This window comes from Pinus tabuliformis, chromosome 8 (genome assembly GCF_031772625.1).
Source record: "Pinus tabuliformis cultivar Carrire ecotype Pingquan chromosome 8, CPIR1, whole genome shotgun sequence".
Classification (NCBI taxonomy): Eukaryota; Viridiplantae; Streptophyta; class Pinopsida; order Pinales; family Pinaceae; genus Pinus; species Pinus tabuliformis.
The window spans coordinates 555,188,803-555,203,028 of NC_142294.1; positions in this window are offsets into that span (position 1 = coordinate 555,188,803).

Below are 14,226 nucleotides of genomic sequence, written 5' to 3' on the forward strand. Positions count from 1 at the left end.
TACTTGTGGAAAGAAACTGAAAGCCAAAAAGAAACGCAAACCCTAGCAAACCCTAATTCTACCAGCTAGTCCTACTGACGCAAAGGAGAGCATGAAAACTACTGAAAGAGATGCCATTACTTCTATGAAGGTAAAATACATGTGTCTAGACTACCTCTATCTGAAGAAAACATCTTTTTGTATTTTTGTTCAAGTTGTTGGAATTATCATGCATGGGCTTCTAACTGGCTTTTTACTGTGCAGGGGTAGATCAAGGGGAGAAATTCTTGGGAAAGGTTGGGAAGGTTCAGAGAGGGTCTAAGGGGTCCCTAAAACCCTTCTAGAGAGTTTCACAAAGTTTGGCTGCCAAGAAACCGCGTTTATGAGCTTCTACAAGAATTCTGCAGGGGTTCTACGGGATGTTCTGGGATTTCTACAGGCTATTCTGTAATTTTTCTACAGGATGTTTAGTAATGGAATTTGGAGCATGTATGGAGGGAAAAAGGTGGAGGAATGAGTATGGAGGTGAAATAGGGGTGTAGGGGAGTTCAAGACTTGGAGGATGGAGTTGAGGAGAAGGTGTAGATGGCTGGACTTGTTCCAAGAAGGCTGGAATAATGCTGCACAAAAGGTAGGGTTATGAGGGCAATGTGGCAACGTGAGGTAGGAAACCAAGTTAGGAGATGGAGAAGATGGGTTTGAGGGAGTCTGGGCAGATAGAGAAGTGGTATAGGTGCTCTGCAATTTGTGTTTCCAACTGAACCAACAAAGGCATGCAAGAAAACAAAGATCTAGCTATGCTACTTTAATATGATATGGCTAACATTAACAAGAATGGACAACAACTTTATTTGCAAGGAAACCATGTATATTAACTATGAAATGAAGCATTCAAAGATCTGAACATGTAACCAACCTCTACAAATGAAAACAACACACTAAGGATTACATGGTAAAGCAAACTAGTGTTTTTGTTTGGGACAACACGGTTATTCCAACTCCAGCCCCTGATCCAATAAGGAAGAGGTGAAACCAAAAGTGTTTGCTGACCCTTTTTTGGAGCCTTTTTCTTGTTATTATCCTACCAATCTATTATAAACATGAGAAGCTACTTTAACTATCAAAAGAAATCTAAATAACAAAGCAATATTTAAATATAAATAACAGATTTTATTCTAAGAATGCAACAAAAACACATAAAGATAAACAAAGGAGGTACTGGGCGCTTGAGATGGGACCAACCCCAAGACCTACAGCCTCCTAAGAAAGATTTATATCTAGTGCAAAGCTGGATTCATCTTTATTGAGCAAGAAAAGAAGAGTTACATCAAAACTGTCCACAAGGGAAACTTGAAAATGTGTTGAAAGCAAAGCTAATCTACTGCTTAAAAATCGAACTACAGACTAGCTAACTTTCTGCCTACAAAATGACTAACCATTGGCTAACCAAAATGACTAACTGAAATGAGGCCCTAAGCCCTCTTATTTATACAAATTGAGGACTCAACATTCCTCCTAAACTTTAGGAACTCGGTTGCCCAAAACTTGCAGTTAACAGCAGTCCTACTTGACTTGCTTGGTTGCCCTTGTGCTAATTGATTTGGTGGCCCTTGAACTCCAAGCTGATGGTGGAGAATTCGAGGTAAGGGCCCATAAATGAAGGGGACACCTTCCTAAAAATCCTTTCCCTTGTTCTCCCACGAATTTGGCTGCCAAGTGCTCATTAAAACCTTCAATTTTGTCTCCAAATTGACCAAAAAGGCTACACAAAGCACACATTAGACTTGTTGGCATAATGAATAACCCAATTCACTCTATTAGCATAAATATAATCAAAAGCATGCAATAAACTAATGAGAATGGTGGATTAAGTCGAATTAGGAGGTTGAATGAGCCCAAATAATTATCCATTTTTGGGGCTCATCATCACCCCCCTACTGAAAGTGTTGCTCATCCTCTGAGCAACCAATTTATCTCCTCATATTTGATGGCCCTGGTGGCCTCCTTGTCATGCCAAGCTTCTGAAGTGATGCCCTCTTCTCTGTCATGAAACCATGCTTTTCTCTTTGCTTCTTCCCACTGCCTGTGCTTCTTTTCCTAGATAATTCTCAACTTCCTGTAGAACTGTCTCAGCATCCTGTAGAACTGTTCTTAAGTCCATTATCTGAATTCTCTCTCTTCCAGTGAACGTTTTTGGCTTCCTCATTCATAGTTGATGGACATCCTTGAAGGAGGCTCCTCCTTTTGTTTAGCTTTTGTGTCCTCAATGACAATTTGCTTCTTTGACTGTGTTTGGGGTCTGCCAGTTCTTATCTGCATGCCCTTTCTCGCATTAAAATATAGTGGAAGCTCCCTCTTTCACTTCTCCTTCGGCTTGGGAGAGGTACTTAGGGCGGCTAGCACAGCTGCTACCTCCCTAGCTAGGATTTCAGCCGAGTTCTCCTTTTGCTTCCCTTTTTCAGGACTTCCTATAGAAAGTCCTGTAGCTGATTTCTGGCTTCCTGTAGAAATTGTTTCAACTGTTTTGATCTACTTGGCTGGGGGTTCCTTCTCCTTGACCTGTGCTATGGTTGCCTTGGGTGTGTCCCTACTTGTTTGTACTTTTTCAGTCCTCTTTGCCCTGATTTGCAACCATTTCTCCCTTGGCATTTATGCCTTTATTCCACCCACAGCTTTGGCCTTGGTAGCTTGGCCTTTGTTTGTTTCTCTTCTTGCCTTTCATGTGGTGGCCTGTCTTGGGTCTTCTTACCCTTAATTTCCTTACCCTTAGTTAGCTTCTCTGCCTCAATATGCTCCTTTTTCTCACTACTGGATGAAGTGTAAGTTCACATGACAACCATGGATAATGCTGAATCATGAATCCCCCTGGCATGGTAAGAGTGCTCCCTTTTTCTTATTCTTTTTTTCAGAAACAGAAATGTTGTTTATAGTTTCCCCCTAGACTCAAGGAAGAATTTCTCAGCTGTTTGATATCAATGAACAAAAATTCCCTCGTTTCAAGACTTTTTTTGCCCAAATACTCGACTGTCAGAAGGGAATTAGGCTCCCACAGACAAAGTGTAGAGCTTAATTTTCATCCCCAACATGCATACAACCACATAAATTTCACATTCTTCATGCACATGTTAGTCCTAACAATGCTTTAACTTTTGTACAGGAGAAATTTGTTAATAGGACCCGTGGAGGGGAATGTGATGCAGAACCAACTGAAAAATTTCGCGTATCACACAGGAAAACTACCATTCTTGACCCACAGGCAGATTTGTTTCATACTTTCTTATTCAAAAACAGTTTTAATTCACCACCTTTTAGATGTATCATGCATGGAAGAGTGTTTTTTCAAGCCTACCACTTTCGGGACTCCTAATTTGTTGAAGAAAAATCTAGGCTTTTCTGCTCTGGAAGGCTCTGCTGTACTTTCCTGTAGAAATGCCTGTAGAGTGCCCCTGCGCCTCTGAGCGAGCCTGATACGTGGGATAATTTCGAAAACAGGTAGAAACCAGTGGAGGATGACTAGTTCATCATTTTGTGGAAGCGGAGGATGCATACTTCAGTCAAGTGCAAATGGACAGCACGTGGTGTGATTTTCAGCCGAGCATTTTACATTGCGGCGTGATTCTTGGTGAGGGAGTGAAGTGACCAGGTGTACGTGGCCACATGCAGACTACAGTTCTATTTATTAACTGTATGTTTTCTTCTTGATTATTTGCACTAGTGTTCAAATGGCTAACACTCCCTGTTTTTTCTTTTTAATTTCACGTGAGTTGTCTAACACATATGTTGCATGATTCCTGGCTGATTGACAGAGAATTGGACAAGGAAATATCGGCTTAATCTTGCTATATTTGTGGCTCAATTCCACCATTCCATTCATTCATGCAGTTTTTAAATTAGATTTGTGCAATAGAAGAACAAGTTTCAGTTACGTACCTGAAGTCAAATGGCTGCTGGGAGGTGCTGTGGCTAGTCATTGCTGCATGCACTGGTTTCTTTGGTTGCATGAGGGCTTGGCTGATAATTTTTGGTTGTTTTCCTTGTGCAGGTGTCCTCTGACCGGATGCATGCTGCAAGAGTTCATTTCCACGCTTAGATCTGCACCCTCAAGCTACTGCCACTGAATTTTCAAAGGACCGAAACTTGTTTTCGCCATTGCTCACAAACGATAGATCTGATTGATCTAAAACATTTCTGAGCATGTTCCTATCATCATGATGCACCTCCCATAGCAAAATCGTGATCAATGGATGCACAGATTTCGAGAAAAATGAAAAATGACTGAAGATTTCAGAGATCAATTTCTCAAAAACCGTGCATTGGAATTGGCTGAAACTGCTTGGGCAGGCTACTATCACCCATATGCATCTCCCCATGAAACAAGTTTTGAAATGGATGCACGGATATGGAGAAAATGCAAAAATGGCTGACGGTGATGAAGGTGGATTTCTTGGAAACCGTGCATCGAAATGGGCTGAAACTGCTCGGGCATGTTTCCATCATCCCTATACAATTCCCTGTAAAACGGTTTTTCAAATGGATGAATGGTTTTCAAGTTAGGGAAAAAGCAAATTCTGTTCTATGTATTTTTGCTTCAAGGCATTCTGCAGTTTTGTTGCATGGTAAGAAAAATGAACTTGGGCTATGATGCAGGTATGGAGATGATGGAGGAGGAGTTTTAAGATTGTAGGAGGACTTCTGAACCCTTGCGGAAGCTATTGTGTTCTCCAAACCACCTTTGTGCAATCCATTTTTAGCTTCTTGTAATTTCTACAGGAACTTCCTGTAGAAAACACAGTTTTAATAAAAGAAGCACAATGAGGTGGAAAAAATGATGGAGAAGGGTGAGGGATGGAAACATGGATGCTTGCAGGCATAACCAATAGATTCCAAGCTTTAGATCCCCTTCCAAAATCAAATCTGGCTCGCTTGAAGGTTCTACAGGATGTTTCCTGTAGAAATATAGAACTTCCTCTAGAAGGCACAAAAATTTCTTTGTCTTTGTTTTGAGTGATCCTTCTGACCTGCAATGTCCTTCTTACACCCTGCAATTATTCAATGGAAATTAGCTTTATTTTTCTTTTATTTTTCTCTTTTTTTTCTTTGAAAAATAACTAGGGCGCCTCATGGAGGTTTTCACCCTAATTGCCCGCCCTGGGCGCCTCCAAGGGAGGTTTTCACCCAGAGATCTTGTTTTCTTTTCTCTTTTTCCCAACCCATTGACCAACTCATGGAGGTTTTCAATCAATGAGCCAATCTAAGGCGCATCTGAGGAGGTTTTCACCTTAGATTTTTATTTTCTTCTTATTTTCATTTTTTTTTGTTTTGTTTTTTTCTACCCTACCCTACTTGAAAAAAAAAAATCATTTTCAAGTGTAAGAATACTTCCAATGGAGCCATGTGCACATCGAGATTAGAGACAAGATGATGTGAAGGCTCGAAATGCATGCTTTGACAGGTACCCGGATTTCAAAGACAAAAAGATCTAAATTTGAAGGGATCAACCATAGCTGTGGAAGAGAGTACTGCTGCAACTTAGTGACCGTCTGAAACCATATCTCAATATAGCTCTAATATCCTTGGTCCTTTTGCTGATCTGGATCATTCTTCATGTCACCTTCTATCATGACCTTCTCATCTTCCTTTTTTTGTTGATCTTTCTCTTGAGTACATGGAGGATCTGATGGTAACCATGAGGGAAGTCTCTTGATCTCTGATTCTGATCTCTTCTCTTCATCAAGTGCAGCCCATGGTTCTTTGATCTCCTCTTTTGAATCCTCTTTTGCCGGATGTGGTCCTTCAATGCTTTCAAGATAATCTCTTTTTTGCAATGCTTTTCCTCAGCTATGGTGAAGATCATTAAGCTCAAGAGGAGTCATTTGGACATGTTGTGTCTCAGCATTGCAATTGTGTTGAGCTACTCCAATGGACAAGTTTGGAAATGGTGGTATGGGTAGCTGAGTGGGGGTGTATATTTGAGATGGATGTGGATGGGGTTGTGGTTGGGCAGGCATTTGGGGTTGCCTTGGTGGAGGAGGAGGCGATGGTTGTGGATGAGCAGGTGGAGGAGGAAAATAAGCGGGAGGAGTGTTGTATTGGGGCGTCCACCCCTGATGAGGTGCATTCCATTGAGGCTGTGGCTGAGCATAAGAGTGAAACGAATGAGCAGTTGGTTGGGCATAATATGGATCTATGAAGGAACAAGGAGGAGGTGTGAACCAGGAAGGATGAGCAGGGGGACCCCAAGAAGGCATGAAAGTGGCTAGATAGGGGTCATAATAGGTCTCGGGTGTCCCTTGCAGTTCCTGCTGGTAAGATCTAGGTCCATGCGGCCTCCTTTGGTTCATATAATAGAGTGATTCAATGGCTTCTTTAGCTCTCTGATATGCAGCTTTGATTCTGGGTAAGGAAGGGCACTGATCTGTAGGATGGTATTCTTCACATACAAAACACACTTCTATGGAGTACAATGGACATTCCTTCCTAGGATGCTTTCTAGTGCACCTAGGACAAAAAATGGCCAAAGCCCTCTTGGCTTCTTCTTGCTTCTTTTGGATCCGCAAGGTATCCAGTTGCATGGCAAGAAACTACCTCATATCACTCTTGAAATCTTCGATCTGATTTTCAAATTCGTCTTTGGACAAGGTGTTGCTCCCAACATTTCTGCTTGTAGCCATTTGCTCCAGAGGAATGGTTTCTTCTTCTTCTTCCCTTGAGGTTCTTCAAATATGTCTTACTGTCCACCTAAGGGTTCTTTAATCACAGCCATCGAAGAAGAGAGAATGTTGGCTGTGTGAAGCAGTGGGGGTGTCGTGCAATCATTTTTCTAACTTATCTCTACTCCTACAAGGCATGTAATGAAATCTTTTTGGTTGATTTTTGCTTTTTTCTACTTCTACCTGCAAAATTGAAATAGTTTGAACTGCAACTAACTATCTTGCTAAAATGAAAATGCGGAATTGAAATGAAAGCAGGAAAGGACTAATCTATTTTGCTCAAATGAAATTGCAGGAATGAAATGCTAGTCTACGCTTGCGAAATTGAAATGCTAATCTACGCTTGCAGAAATGAAATTGCGGAATTCAAATGCTAATCTATGAAAGCAGGAAATGCTAATCTACTTTTGCATAAACGAAATTGCATAATGGAAATGAAATAAACTACTTAGCAGAAGATTGTAGTGGAAAATAGAAGAAAAGCGGCAATCACCAATACTCTGACGCTTCCCCGGCAACAGCGCCAAAAAGATGGTGGGCCCCAATATTGTAGCAATAATGCTACAACTCCTGGAACTCCCTTCTTTAATTTTATCAACCCGGTAGTTCGTAACAAACTTGGAAGCGACGGTGCTATATGCACAAGTACTAGCTCTTGCCACAACTGTCACTTGGTCAGCTGGCACAAGTCTGCTAGGGGCTTAAGCCAACCTCTATGAGCTCTTAGAAGAAGCTTTTTAACTGATGGATGAAAGCTAACTCAAAGGAAGCTATTCTACTTGCAGAAAGAAACTGAAAGCCAAAAAGAAACGCAAACCCTAGCAAACCCTAATTCTACCAGCTAATCCTACTGACGCAAAGGAGAGCATGCAAACTACTGAAAGAGATGCCATTACTTCTATGAAGGTAAAATACATGTGTCTAGACTACCTCTATCTGAAGAAAACATCTTTTTGTATTTTTGTTCAAGTTGTTGGAATTATCATGCATGGGCTTCTAACTGGCTTTTTACTGTGCAGGGGTAGATCAAGGGGAGAAATGCTTGGGAAAGGTTGGGAAGGTTTAGAGAGGGTCTAAGGGGTCCCTAACACCCTTCTAGAGAGTTTCACAAAGTTTGGCTGCCAAGAAACTGCGTTTATGAGCTTCTACAGGAATTCTGCATGGGTTCTACAGGATGTTCTGGGATTTCTACAGGATGTTTTGTAATTTTTCTATAGGATGTTTAGTAATGGAATTTTGGAGCATGTATGGAGGGAAAAAGGTGGAGGAATGAGTATGGAGGTGAAATAGGGGTGTAGGGGAGTTCAAGACTTGGAGGATGGAGTTGAGGAGAAGGTGTAGATGGCTGGACTTGTTCCAAGAAGGCTGGAATAATGCTGCACAAAAGGTAGGGTTATGAGGGCAATGTGGCAACGTGAGGCAGGAAACCAAGTTAGGAGATGGAGAAGATGGGTTTGAGGGAGTCTGGGCAGATAGAGAAGTGGTATAGGTGCTTTGCAATTTGTGTTTCCAACTGAACCAACAAAGGCATGCAAGAAAACAAAGATCTAGCTATGCTACTTTAATATGATCTGGCTAACATTAACGAGAATGGACAACAGCTTTATTTGCAAGGAAACCATGTATATTAACTATGAAATGAAGCATTCAAAGATCTGAACATGTAACCAACCTCTACAAATGAAAACAACACACTAAGAATTACATGGTAAAGCAAACTAGTGTTTTTGTTTGGGACAACACGGTTATTCCAACTCTAGCCCCTGATCCAATAAGGAAGAGGTGAAACCAAAAGTGTTTGCTGACCCTTTTTTGGAGTCTTTTTCTTGTTATTATCCTACCAATCTATTCTAAACATGAGAAGCTACTTTAACCATCAAAAGAAATCTAAATAACAAAGCAATATTTAAATATAAATAACAGATTTTATTCTAAGAATGCAACAAAAACACTTAAAGATAAACAAAGGAGGTACTGGGCGCTTGAGATGGGACCAACCCCAAGACCTACAGCCTCCTAAGAAAGATTTAGATCTGGTGCAAAGCTGGATTCATCTTTATTGAGCAAGAAAAGAAGAGTTACATCAAAACTGTCCACAAGGGAAACTTGAAAATGTGCTAAAAGCAAAGCTAATCTACTGCTTAAAAATCGAACTACAGACTAGCTAACTTTCTGCCTACAAAATGACTAACCATTGGCTAACCAAAATGACTAACTGAAATGAGGCCCTAAGCCCTCTTATTTATACAAATTGAGGACTCAACATTCCTCCTAAACTTTAGAAACTCGGTTGCCCAAAACTTGCAGTTAACAGCAGTCCTACTTGACTTGCTTGGTTGCCCTTGTGCTAATTGATTTGGTGGCCCTTGAACTCCAAGCTGATGGTGGAGAATTCGAGGTAAGGGCCCATAAATGAAGGGGACACCTTCCTACAAATCCTTTCCCTTGTTCTCCCACGAATTTGGCTGCCAAGTGCTCATTAAAACCTTCAATTTTGTCTCCAAATTGACCAAAAAGGCTACACAAAGCACACATTAGACTTGTTGGCATAATGAATAACCCAATTCACTCTATTAGCATAAATATAATCAAAAGCATGCAATAAACTAATGAGAATGGTGGATTAAGTCGAATTAGGAGGTTGAATGAGCCCAAATAATTATCCATTTTTGGGGCTCATCATCACCCCCCTACTGAAAGTGTTGCTCATCCTCTGAGCAACCAATTTATCTCCTCATCTTTGATGGCCCTGGTGGCCTCCTTGTCATGCCAAGCTTCTGAAGTGATGCCCTCTTCTCTGTCATGAAACCATGCTTTTCTCTTTGCTTCTTCCCACTGCCTGTGCTTCTTTTCCTAGATAATTCTCAACTTCATGTAGAACTGTCTCAGCATCCTGTAGAACTGTTCTTAAGTCCATTATCTGAATTCTCTCTCTTCCAGTGAAGGTTTTTGGCTTCCTCATTCATAGTTGATGGACATCCTTGAAGGAGGCTCCTCCTTTTGTTTAGCTTTTGTGTCCTCAATGACAATTTGCTTCTTTGACTGTGTTTGGGGTCTGCCAGTTCTTATCTGCATGCCCTTTCTCGCATTAAAATATAGTGGAAGCTCCCTCTTTCACTTCTCCTTCGGCTTGGGAGAGGTACTTAGGGCGGCTAGCACAGCTGCTGCCTCCCTAGCTAGGATTTCAGCCGAGTTCTCCTCTTGCTTCCCTTTTTCAGGACTTCCTGTAGAAAGTCCTGTAGCTGATTTCTGGCTTCCTGTAGAAATTGTTTCAACTGTTTTGGTCTACTTGGCTGGTGGTTCCTTCTCCTTGAACTGTGCTATGGTTGCCTTAGGTGTGTCCCTACTTGTTTGTACTTTTTCAGTCCTCTCTGCCCTGATTTGCAACCATTTCTCCCTTGGCATTTATGCCTTTATTCCACCCATAGCTTTGGCCTTGGTAGCTTGGCCTTTGTTTGTTTCTCTTCTTGCCTTTCATGTGGTGGCCTGTCTTGGGTCTTCTTACCCTTAATTTCCTTACCCTTAGTTAGCTGCTCTGCCTCAATATGCTCCTTTTTCTCACTACTGGATGAAGTGTAAGTTCACATGACAACCATGGATAATGCTGAATCATGAATCCCCCTGACATGGTAAGAGTGCTCCCTTTTTCTTATTCTTTTTTTCAGAAACAGAAATGTTGTTTATAGTTTCCCCCTAGACTCAAGGAAGAATTTCTCAGCTGTTTGATATCAATGAACAAAAATTCCCTCGTTTCAAGACTTTTTCTACCCAAATACTCGACTGTCAGAAGGGAATTAGGCTCCCACAGACAAAGTGTAGAGTTTAATTTTCATCCCCAACATGCATACAACCACATAAATTTCACATTCTTCATGCACATGTTAGTCCTAACAGTGCTTTAACTTTTGTACAGGAGAAATTTGTTAATAAGACCCGTGGAGGGGAATGTGATGCAGAACCAACTGAAAAATTTCGTGTATCACACAGGAAAACTACCATTCTTGACCCACAGGCAGATTTGTTTCATACTTTCTTATTCAAAAACAGTTTTAATTCACCACCTTTTAGATGTATCATGCATGGAAGAGTGTTTTTTCAAGCCTACCACTTTCGGGACTCCCAATTTGTTGAAGAAAAATCTAGGCTTTTCTGCTCTGGAAGGCTCTGCTGTACTTTCCTGTAGAAATGCCTGTAGAGTGCCCCTGCGCCTCTGAGCGAGCCTGATACGTGGGATAATTTCGAAAATAGGTAGAAACCAGTGGAGGATGACTAGTTCATCATTTTGTGGAAGCGGAGGATGCATACTTCAGTCAAGTGCAAATGGACAGCACGTGGTGTGATTTTCAGCCGAGCATTTTACATTGCGGCGTGATTCTTGGTGAGGGAGTGAAGTGACCAGGTGTACGTGGCCACATGCAGACTGCAGTTCTATTTATTAACTGTATGTTTTCTTCTTGATTATTTGCACTAGTGTTCAAATGGCTAACACTCCCTGTTTTTTCTTTTTAATTTCACGTGAGTTGTCTAACACATATGTTGCATGATTCCTGGCTGATTGACAGAGAATTGGACAAGGAAATATCGGCTTAATCTTGCTATATTCGTGGCTCAATTCCACCATTCCATTCATTCATGCAATTTTTAAATTAGATTTGTGCAATAGAAGAACGAGTTTCAGTCACGTACCTGAAGTCAAATGGCTGCTGGGAGGTGCTGTGGCTAGTCATTGCTGCATGCACTGGTTTCTTTGGTTGCATGAGGGCTTGGCTGATGATTTTTTTTTGTTTTCCTTGTGCAGGTGTCCTCTGGCTGGATGCATGCTGCAGGAGTTCATTTCCACGCTTAGATCTGCACCCTCAAGTTACTGCCACTGAATTTTCAAAGGACCGAAACTTGTTTTCGCCATTGCTCACAAACGATAGATCAGATTGATCTAAAAAATTTCTGAGCATGTTCCTATCATCATGATGCACCTCCCATAGCAAAATCGTGATCAATGGATGCACAGATTTCGAGAAAAATGAAAAATGGCTGAAGATTTCAGAGATCAATTTCTCAAAAACCGTGCATTGGAATCGGCTGAAACTGCTTGGGCAGGCTACTATCACCCATATGCATCTCCCCATGAAACAAGTTTTGAAACGGATGCACGGATATGGAAAAAATGCAAAAATGGCTGACGGTGATGGAGGTGGATTTCTTGGCAACCGTGCATCGAAATGGGCTGAAACTGCTCGGGCATGTTTCCATCATCCCTATACAATTCCCTGTAAAACGGTTTTTCAAATGGATGAATGGTTTTCAAGTTAGGGAAAAAGCAAATTCTGTTCTATGTATTTTTGCTTCAAGGCATTCTACAGTTTTGTTGCATGGTAAGAAAAATGAACTTGGGCTATGATGCAGGTATGGAGATGATGGAGGAGGAGTTTTAAGATTGTAGGAGGACTTCTGAACCCTTGCGGAAGCTATTGTGTTCTCCAAATCACCTTTGTGCAATCCATTTTTAGCTTCTTGTAATTTCTACAGGAACTTCCTGTAGAAAACACAGTTTTAATAAAAGAAGCACAATGAGGTGGAAAAAATGATGGAGAAGGGTGAGGGATGGAAACATGGATGCTTGCAGGCATAACCAATAGATTCCAAGCTTTAGATCCCCTTCCAAAATCAAATCTGGCTCGCTTGAAGGTTCTACAGGATGTTTCCTGTAGAAATATAGAACTTCCTCTAGAAGGCACAAAAATTTCTTTGTCTTTGTTTTGAGTGATCCTTCTGACCTGCAATGTCCTTCTTACACCCTGCAATTATTCAATGGAAATTAGCTTTATTTTTCTTTTCTTTTTCTCTTTTTTTTCTTTGAAAAATAACTAGGGCGCCTCATGGAGGTTTTCACCCTAATTGCCCGCCCTGGGCGCCTCCAAGGGAGGTTTTCACCCAGAGATCTTGTTTTATTTTCTCTTTTTTCCCAACCCATTGACCAACTCATGGAGGTTTTCAATCAATGAGCCAATCTAAGGCGCCTCTGAGGAGGTTTTCACCTTAGATTTTTATTTTTTTCTTATTTTCATTTTTTTTTGTTTTGTTTTTTTTCTACCCTACCCTACTTGAAAAAAAAAATCATTTTCAAGTGTAAGAATACTTCCAATGGAGCCATGTGCACATCGAGATTAGAGACAAGATGATGTGAAGGCTCGAAATGCATGCTTTGACAGGTACCCAGATTTGAAAGACAAAAAGATCTAAATTTGAAGGGATCAACCATAGCTGTGGAAGAGAGTACTGCTGCAACTTAGTGACCGTCTGAAACCATATCTCAATATAGCTCTGATATCCTTGGTCCTTTTGCTGATCTGGATCATTCTTCATGTCACCTTCTATCATGACCTTCTCATCTTCCTTTTTTTGTTGATCTTTCTCTTGAGTACATGGAGGATCTGATGGTAACCATGAGGGAAGTCTCTTGATCTCTGATTCTGATCTCCTCTCTTCATCAAGTGCAGCCCATGGTTCTTTGATCTCCTCTTTTGAATCCTCTTTTGCCGGATGTGGTCCTTCAATGCTTTCAAGATAATCTCTTTTTTGCAATGCTTTTCCTCAGCTATGGTGAAGATCATTAAGCTCAAGAGGAGTCATTTGGACATGTTTTGTCTCAGCATTGCAATTGTGTTGAGATACTCCAATGGACAAGTTTGGAAATGGTGGTATGGGTAGCTGAGTGGGGGTGTATATTTGAGATGGATGTGGATGGGGTTGTGGTTGGGCAGGCATTTGGGGTTGCCTTGGTGGAGGAGGAGGCGATGGTTGTGGATGAGCAGGTGGAGGAGGAAAATAAGCGGGAGGAGTGTTGTATTGGGGCGTCCACCCCTGATGAGGTGCATTCCATTGAGGCTGTGGCTGAGCATAAGAGTGAAACGAATGAGCAGTTGGTTGGGCATAATATGGATCTATGAAGGAACAAGGAGGAGGTGTGAACTAGGAAGGATGAGCAGGGGGACCCCAAGAAGGCATGAAAGTGGCTTGATAGGGGTCATAATAGGTCTCGGGTGTCCCTTGCAGTTCCTGCTGGTAAGATCTAGGTCCATGCGGCCTCCTTTGGTTCATATAATAGAGTGATTCAATGGCTTCTTTGGCTCTCTGATATGGAGCTTTGATTCTAGGTAAGGAAGGGCACTCATCTGTAGGATGGTATTCTTCACATACAAAACACACTTCTATGGAGTACAATGGACATTCCTTCCTAGGATGCTTTCTAGTGCACCTAGGACAAAAAATGGCCAAAGCCCTCTTGGCTTCTTCTTGCTTCTTTTGGATCCGCAAGGTATCTAGTTGCATGGCAAGAAACTACCTCATATCACTCTTGAAATCTTCGATCTGATTTTCAAATTTGTCTTTGGACAAGGTGCTGCTCCCAACATTTTTGCATGTAGCCATTTGCTCCAGAGGAATGGTTTCTTCTTCTTCTTCCCTTGAGGTTCTTCAAATATGTCTTACTGTCCACCTAAGGGTTCTTTAATCACAGCCATCAAAGAAGAGAGAATGT